Here is an 8,966-nt window from a genome sequence, read left to right as displayed (position 1 = left end):
ACCTTTTGTTGTCCTATTAATCAAGATTCCGGAGTCAGTCAATCCGCTGGATGCGTTGTGTTAGCTATTGTAATCTGGGATGGTAGCATGGCCACGTTTAAAATATCATTACCACAAAAGTGACCAAGTACTGCATGGATAACCCAGAGCTTGTGAGTTCAAATCCCATCCTGCAGGTTGCGAAAATGAATTCAATAAATTTAGCGGTTTGTGGGTGGCACCAGTGTTTCCTTGAGGCCATGTGGGTGTGCTGATGAGCAAAAGTATATAAAATATATAAAGGGACCACACACGGAAAGAGAAATGAGCCACGCACAGCAAATAAATTTCAAAAGGAACGTTGTCTAGCACTAACATCCCCTCTACTTGTTTTTATTTGGCGTGGTCTATTCATTTAAGTGCACAAGCCCTTAAATGGTCATAGAACCCCTACAGTGCAGAAGGAGGCTATTCAGCCCACCAAGTCTGTACCAACCACAATCCCACCCAGGCCCTATCCCCATAACCCCACATATTTACCCTGCTGATCCCCCTGACACCAGGGTTAATTTAGCAGTCCAATCAACCTAACTTGCGCATCTTTGGTCTGTGAGAGGAATGATGTGGGAATGCTGGCGTTGGACTGGTGTTGTCAGACTTTTTACTGTGAGAGGAAACCAGAGCATCCGGAGGAAGCCCATGCAGACGCAGGGAGAACATGCAAACTCCACACAGACAGTTACATGAGGCTGGAATTGAACCTGGGTCCCTGGCACTGGGAAGCAACAGTGCTAACCACTGTGCCACCATGCCTTAGGTTGTAGCTAAGAAGAAGCATTAGCTAGTGCAAGATACAGTGATAATGAAAGGCTCCAAGTTGTCTAAGATTCATCTGATTAACTTGTTTTCTGTAGCCTGCTAGCCTAGTTAAGCAATAATTCAATATTGTGACATTCACAGAATCTATAAACCAACTACCCAGATATCTCCATTACCAACCCTTGGTAAGTCCTGTGCTACTCATTGGATAGCCATACCAATGATGGTCACAGTGATATGTAATTGTCAACTGATGTCAAGTGAAGTCCTCTAGTAGCCAATGTCAAGCCTTATGAAAAAGAAAGTGCTTGTGTCAAATGGACACTAATCATTGCAACCTCAAAAACATGTTAAGTCATCAGGGAGGTTTTGTCTGCCTATCCACCTTCAGCAGTTTCATCAATGATCTTCCTTCGATAATAAAACAGGCGCGAGGCTGCTTACTTATGGTTCTACCTTGTTCAGCTTCGTTCATAGTTCCTCTGATAACTAAGCAGTCCATACCTTCTACAGAAGACCTTTGGTAATATCCATGCTTGGGCAAATAATAGGCAGGTCCCATTACATTTCATCATGTGCCATGGAATGATCATCCCCAGCAACAGGAAGGACAACTGTCTCCTCATTAAATGACACTATCATGGTGGAATCTCAGCTTTGGCTTTCTACATGTATTTTTACTAGTTGTGACCCATTCTATCATCTCCCAACAGAACAACCTTCAGCCACATGCTTGCTGTTGTAACCTGTAATAACTCCAAGTTGGTCATTCTCTATCAATTTTCAACTCATTCATATTTCTCAGCCAATACTTATCCTTCTTCCTCAACATATTTCACAAACATCCATTATTTCCCTTGTCAGGATCCATCTTTTTGTACTATATGGAATAATACATACCAGAACCAGTTGTTATGGCTCTAATTCTCATTTTCATCACTCAAAGCTTATTTCTTAGTATCACAAGTAGGCTTACATTAACACTGCAACGAAGTTACTGTGAAAATCCCCGAATCGCCACATTTTGGTGCCTCTTCGGGAGAATTTAGCATAGCCAATGCACCTAACCAGCATGTCTTTTGGAGGGGATGTTAGTGCTAGACAATGTTCCTTTTGAAATTTATTTGTTGTGTGTGGCTGGGAGGAAACTGGTGCACCCAGAGGAAACCCATGCAGACATGGGGAAAACATGCAGACCTTCACAAAGAGTGACCCAGGCCTGGAATTGAACCCGAGTTCCTGGCGCTGTGAGGTGGCAGTGTTAACCACTGTTCCACCATTTAGTTGTCACACGATTCAGTGAGATTGGTAATGTCATCTGTCTAAGTCGAGATTATTTAATGGCATTTGATCTACCCTTACTCCCTCAGAGTTATACCCTCCCAATATTGCCTCATGATATGATCCATGCCAACATTGAACAGGGTGGCTGCTGCTGACAAAATGCTGCTTCATTAACTTCTGTTTGCATCTTGAACCATTTTAACATGTTTCCTTCAATCTTCGAACAGGAAGGTCCTGTATCTTTTCAGTGATTCCATACATTACCAAGAACTCCCTGATACCAGCGCTCCACACTGAATTATAACTTAAATGAACCACAGATTTGTTTCATATTTATAATGCTTTTCAGTAATCTGTCTCAACATCAGCCACGTGGTAATTGTTTACAAAAATGTGCCAAAAACATATAGTGATTCACTAAATTTTACTACGTGTAAGTGTCCAGGGGTTAATTGGAGCATGCAGTTTTGTTTCTTGTTATCTGATTCAGTTTATTGAGAGGCTAATAATGTGTTATCCATATTAGATTAAGAACATAAGAACATAAGAAATAGGAGCAGGAGTAGGCCATCTAGCCCTTCGAGCCTGCCCCGCCATTCAATAAGATCATGGCTGATCTGTCGTGGCTCAGTTCCACATTCCTGCCCTCTCCCCATAACCCTTAATCCCCTCTCTTATCAAAAACCCATCAACCCGTGTCTTAAAAATATTTAGCGAGGTAGCCTCCACCACTTCAACAGGCAGAGAATTCCATCATAGAATCCTTACTATAATGAAGGCAGACATTCGACCCACTGAGCCTGCACCACCAACAATCACACCGTAACCCCACCGTAACCTGCTAATCTCCCTGAAACTAGGTTAATTTAGCACACAGTTTCTAAATTGACCAATCAACCTAACCTGCATATCTTTGGACTTTGAAATTGACAACTGATCTCCCACTGCATTAAACTGTTAGGACTCAGAACATATTCCTTTATGGATAAATCCATGTTCCTTCCTCCGTACTCCTAAGTATCTATTTAGTTCTCCCTTGGTTCAACGGAATGCTTCATCATCAATGTCATGGGCTGAATTCCAGGAGCTTTTCTTGGTTTATCTGATCTACCCATTCATTGCAACGGAGAGGAACAATATCCCCTCTTGAACATTTGATTTAATAATGGATCAGTTAGTTGCCTACATTCTAAATATGTGTTAGTAGACTGGGAAATTTACTTTGAGGTAAAATACACAGAATTTTGTTGTAGTGTTTATTTTGTAGCATATTTTGTAGCCCCTTATCTACATCAATGGGGATGAAGTGGAAATGGTCGAGAGCTTCAAGTTTCTAGGTGTCCAGATCGCTAACAACCTGTCCTGGTGTCTCCATGCTGACACTCTAGTTAAAAAGCCCACAAACTCCTCTACTTTCTCAGGAGGTGAAGGAAATCCTCCATGACTCTCAAATTTTTACAGATGCACCATAGAAAGCATCCTTCCTGGATGTATCACAACTTGGTGTTGCTCTGGCTCTATCCAAGACAGTAAAAAGTCTGACAACACCAGGTTTTAGTCCAACCTATTTATTTGATAATATACTCGCAAGCTTTCGGGTTAGCCCCTTCGTCAGGTGAATGGAGAGTTCTGGCCTCAGACAGAGCATATAAAGCACAGACAGTTTAGAGATTACTGATTAGAATGCGAATCCTTACACCTAACCTGCTGTTCAAGACCTGAAGTGGCTGATAATGTGAGTGGAAGGAGCACTGATCACAGTTTAAAGAGATGTGTATTGTCTCCAGACAGTACAGTAAGTGAGGTTTTGCAAACCCAGGCAAGTCACGGGGGTTACAGATAGTGTGACATGGACCCAAGATCCCTGTTGAGACCGTCCTCATGTGTGCGGAACTTGGCTATCAGTCTCTGTTCAGCGACTCTGCGCTGTCGTGTGTCGTGAAGGCCGCCTTGGAGAATGCTTACCCGAAGGTCAGAGGCTGAATGCCCGTGACCACTGAAGTGTTCACCAACAGGAAGGGAACAGTCTTGCCTGGTGACTGTCAAGCGATGTTCATTCATCCGTTGTCGTAGCGTCTGCATGGTCTCCCCAATGTACCATGCTTCGGGACATCCTTTCTTGCAACGTATCAGGTAGACAATGTTGGCCGAGTTGCAAGAGTATTTACCATGTACCTGGTGGACGGTATTCTCACGTGTGATGATGGTATCCATGTCGATGATCCGGCATGTCTTGCAGAGGTTGCTGTGGCAGGGTTGTGTGGTATTGTGGTCACTGTTCTCCTGAAGGCTGGGTAGTTTGCTGCGAACAATGGTCTGTTTGAGGTTGTGTGGTTGTCTGAAAGCAAGAAGTGGGGGTGTGGGGATAGCCCTGGCGAGATGTTCGTCTTCATCAATGATATGTTGAAGACTCCGGAGAAGATGTCGTAGCTTCTCTGCTCTGGGGAAGTACTGGACGACGAAGGGTACTCTGTCCACTGTGTCCTGTGTTTGCCTTCTGAGGAGATCGGTGCGGTTTTTCGCTGTGGCGCATCAAGTGGGTTTGCAAAACCTCACTTACTGTACTGTCTGGAGACAATACACATCTCTTTAAACTGTGATCAGTGCTCCTTCCACTCACATTATCAGCCACTTCAGGTCTTGAACAGCAGGTTAGGTGTAAGGATTCGCATTCTAATCAGTAATCTCTAAACTGTCTGTGCTTTATATGCTCTGTCTGAGGCCAGAACTCTCCATTCACCTGACGAAGGGGCTAACCCGAAAGCTTGCGAGTATATTATCAAATAAATAGGTTGGACTAAAACCTGGTGTTGTCAGACTTTTTACTGTGTTTACACCAGTCCGACGCCGGCACACCCACATCATGACTTCTATCCAAGACCACAAGAAAGTACAAAGGGTCATAACGCAAACTAGCCTCCCTTCCACTGACTCTGTCTACATATCCCATTGCCTCAGAAAAGCAACCAGCATAATCAAGGACTCCCATGGACTCCGGACATATTCTCCTTCACCCTCTTCTGTCGGGAAATAGATTCAAAAGCCTGAGATCGCATACCAACTGACTCAAGAACAACTTTTTCCCTGTTGCCATCAGACTTTTGAGTGGACTTACCATATATTAAGTTGATCTTTCTCCCCACCCTTGCTGGGACAGTAACACTACATTCTGCACCCTCTCTTTTCCTCCTCTGTGAACGGTATGCTTTGTCTGTCAAGAACCAATACCTTTCACTGTGTACCAATACACGTGACAATAATAAAGCAATTCAAATCAAAAATGATATGCCAGAAAGGAAATGCTTTCCATTGTGTGTCCAGTTCATCTATAGGTACTCACATGTCACCTATGATATGCATGTCTCCAGTAAAGCAGTGTGTAATTCAATTTTCTAAACTTTTGGATCACCCGCTACGATACAGTTTAAAGCCAGTTGTTACCAAATTATGATTAATGTTCTGGCGTAGACATGCAACCATTAGAAACCGAAAGGAAACAGTTCAAAATTTATTGCTCGTAGGTGCAGAGAGAGAGAGTAAAAACTTTCATTCCATTAGTCCAGACTGAATTCAAACCCATGGTCCCAGAAGTGAGAGGACAGAGTTCTAGCTATACAATAGCACTGAGTCCCTGATGACTGTACAAGCCAAGACAAATAAAAGTGAATCACGGCCAGACACCTTTCTTTCTTAGGAGAAAGGCAAAATCCGTATTAAGGAAAAGATACCAGACCACACAAAAAAACAAATTCACACAATCATACCCACCCAAAAACTGAACTTTTGTGTCTTTTGAAGCAGATATAATTATGCATTAAAACAGTTTCACTTTAATTCAATTAATAAAGCTAAAATCATTATTAAATCATGAATATATTAAGAAGCAAATCACAGATATTACAATCTTATTAATGTTATGATTTACACAAGAAACTGTTGATAAAGTTAGTTTAAAGTTCATTTATTAGTGTCACAATAGGCCTGCATGAACATTGCAATGTAGTTACTGTGAAAATCCCCTAGTCGTCACACTCTGGCGCCTGTGCGGGTACACTGAGGGCGAATTTAGCATGGACAATACGCCTAGCCAGCACCTCTTTCAGACTGTGGGAGGAAACCAGAGCACCCAGAGGAAACCCACACAGACAGGAGGAGAATGTGCAGACTCCATACAGACAGTCAGTGCAGGCTGGAATTGAACCCAGGTCCTAGGTGCTGTGAGGCAGCAGTGCTAATCACTTCGACCAGAATGTCAATGTTCTAATTTAGAATCAGTTTAGGTGGTTAGTTATCTAGATGGCTACAGTGTGGTGCAGAATAATGCCAGCAGCGTGGGTTTAATCCCTGCACCAGTTGAGGCAGTTCTTGGGGTCTTCCTCCTTGCTTTACCCCAAAGATCTAGCATGATTAGCAGCCATGAATCAATGGGGCCATTACAAGGAGAGAGAGAATATCCGTATACTCACTACTTCATTCTCTTGATACCGATTGTCACACGCATCTGATTTTGTTTCATCAGCACAAGAGACTGCACCCACTTCCATCAGCATCATGATTCTTATATGGGAAACACAGTTTTTAATTATTTAGGACAAAAATGCTCCTCTACCTATGTACACCTTTCAGTTTTATGAATATTTCCCCTGCAGTACCAGCCTCACCACCACTAGAGGGTGCTCATTGCTCTTAGGCAGCAATAAAGCTGGAAAACCTGAGAGGTGGGTGGACAAAATGGTCATTCTTGGGAAAATGCCTCCTGCAACAAAATAGGAAATTAAAAGTGTTCTTTGCAGGTATTTGTGATATCAGACCAGTCACAGCCAATTCACAACGATACAATCTGACAAGAACTTGACTCAATCAACAAACTTAACTTGCAACCATGCAGAATTCATCTATTCTGGTGAGATATTTTATTTCAATTTACCCTTTCCTTAAATTCAACAATATTTTTAGGCGTCTGTTATCCCACTTCGATTTAACTGTTTCATTTTTGATTTAATAAGATCGTTCATAAAAATAGTATAATGACTCAGGAAGCCCAACTGGAAAGAACATATGAATATAAGAAATAGGAGCAGGAGTAGGCCAGCTTGAGCCTGCCCCGCCATTCAATAAGATCATAGCTGATCTGATGGTGGTCTAGTTCCACTTCCCTGCCTGCTCCCCATAACCCTTAATTCCCTTATTGATCAGAAATCTACCTCCCTGTGACTTAAACATATTTAAAGACGTAGCCTCCACTGCTTCAACGGCAGCAGGCTGATGTGGAAAGAGGCCTGAGGTAAGGCCACAGCCACAGAAATGACAGAAAGAAATAGTTGCAGATTGCAAGCTCCCCAGAGGGAGGTCCACCAGGTTTCAGTCAGAAGCTGGGCACTTTGGCCAAATCACTGGCTCAGAGTCAGCGATGGGATTTTATGACCTCACTTGGGCAAGGCTCGTAAAACCCCACTGGAGGCTAATGGAGAATTCCGTTCCGCTAGCCTCATCCGACCCGATTCCAGGGCAGGCGAGGCAGTAAAATCCTGGCCAGAAAGTTAGACACTACCATTGTCATTGTAGCCACCCACCATTTAAAGGCCCCTGCTTCCTGTTAAAGTATTATGTCTGTGAGAAAGTCGGTTATATCCAAATGCCATGCAGAAGAGGAAACAATAATGCAAATTTTCACATTACAGCTGTGCATTAGGTCAAAGTCATGGTAGATTGAAAGCTAGTTCAGGAGTTTGGAAGGCCTTGAATGCACAACTGATAGATATTGAAACAGTAGTTTATGTTACATATAGCAGGAAGAGTATCATTGGTTGTAGTCAGTCAGGCACAGTAGCACAATGGTTAGCACTGCTGCCTCACAGCTCCAGGGACCCGAGTTCAATTCTGGCCTTGGGTGACTATCTATATGGAGTTTGCACATTCTCCCCATGTCTGTGTGAGTTTTCTCCAGGTGCTCTGGTTTCCTCCCACAGTCCAAAGATGTGCCGGTTAGGTGGATTGGCCATGCTAAATTGACCCATAGTATGCCTGAATATTTTAATAAATTTAAATATTATTCAGGACCTCGCTCTGTATTTTATTTATTAGGATCACAAGTAGGCTTACATTATAATTGCCATGAAGTTACTGTGAAAATCCCCTAGTCACCACACTCCGGCGCCAGTTCGGGTACGCTGAGGGAGAATTTAGCATGACCACTGTACCCTAACCAGCATGTCTTTCAGACTGTGGGAGGAAACCCACGCAGACATGGGGAGAATGTGCAGACTCCACACAGACAGTGACCCAAGATGGGAATCGAATCTGGGTCCCTGGTGCAGTGAGGCAGCAGTGCTAACCATTGCTGATGCTGGTTTAGTAATATTATATTCTGGGAACATTTGTACATTTTACATCCTAATGTAAGATCTGAGCATGTTGTTATATCCCCCTCTCTGCTGCAGAGGTGTAAGTAAAGTTAGTTCAATAATGGCCACCTACAACTGAAAATGTGTTGGTCTCACTTAATGTAATACACATCACACATAGTAGTGTATATTTACAACAAACTTCAAGCAAAGACAGATCAGCCTTCAAATCATTAAATAGAATGAGTAATCAGCTTGGGAACTGGATTATAGATTGTGATGGACAAATATTCCTTTGTTATTGTAGTTTTAGTGGGGAGAATTTTTGTCAAAGAGGGTTGTAGACCAGGATTTATAGAATCCTACAGCAGAAGGATGCCATTCAGCCCATCAAGTCTGCATCAACCACAATCCCACCCAATCCCCATTCTCTTAGCCTCAGGTATTTAGCCTGCTAGTCTCCCTAAGGGGCAATTTAGCATGACCAATCCATCTAATGCATACATCTTTGGAGTGTGGGAGGAATCCAGAGTACCTGGA

Source organism: Carcharhinus amblyrhynchos, chromosome 27 (assembly GCF_965287045.1).
Source record: "Carcharhinus amblyrhynchos chromosome 27, sCarAmb.v2.hapA, whole genome shotgun sequence".
Lineage (NCBI taxonomy): Eukaryota > Metazoa > Chordata > Chondrichthyes > Carcharhiniformes > Carcharhinidae > Carcharhinus > Carcharhinus amblyrhynchos.
Note: the sequence above shows the minus strand (reverse complement) of the source record.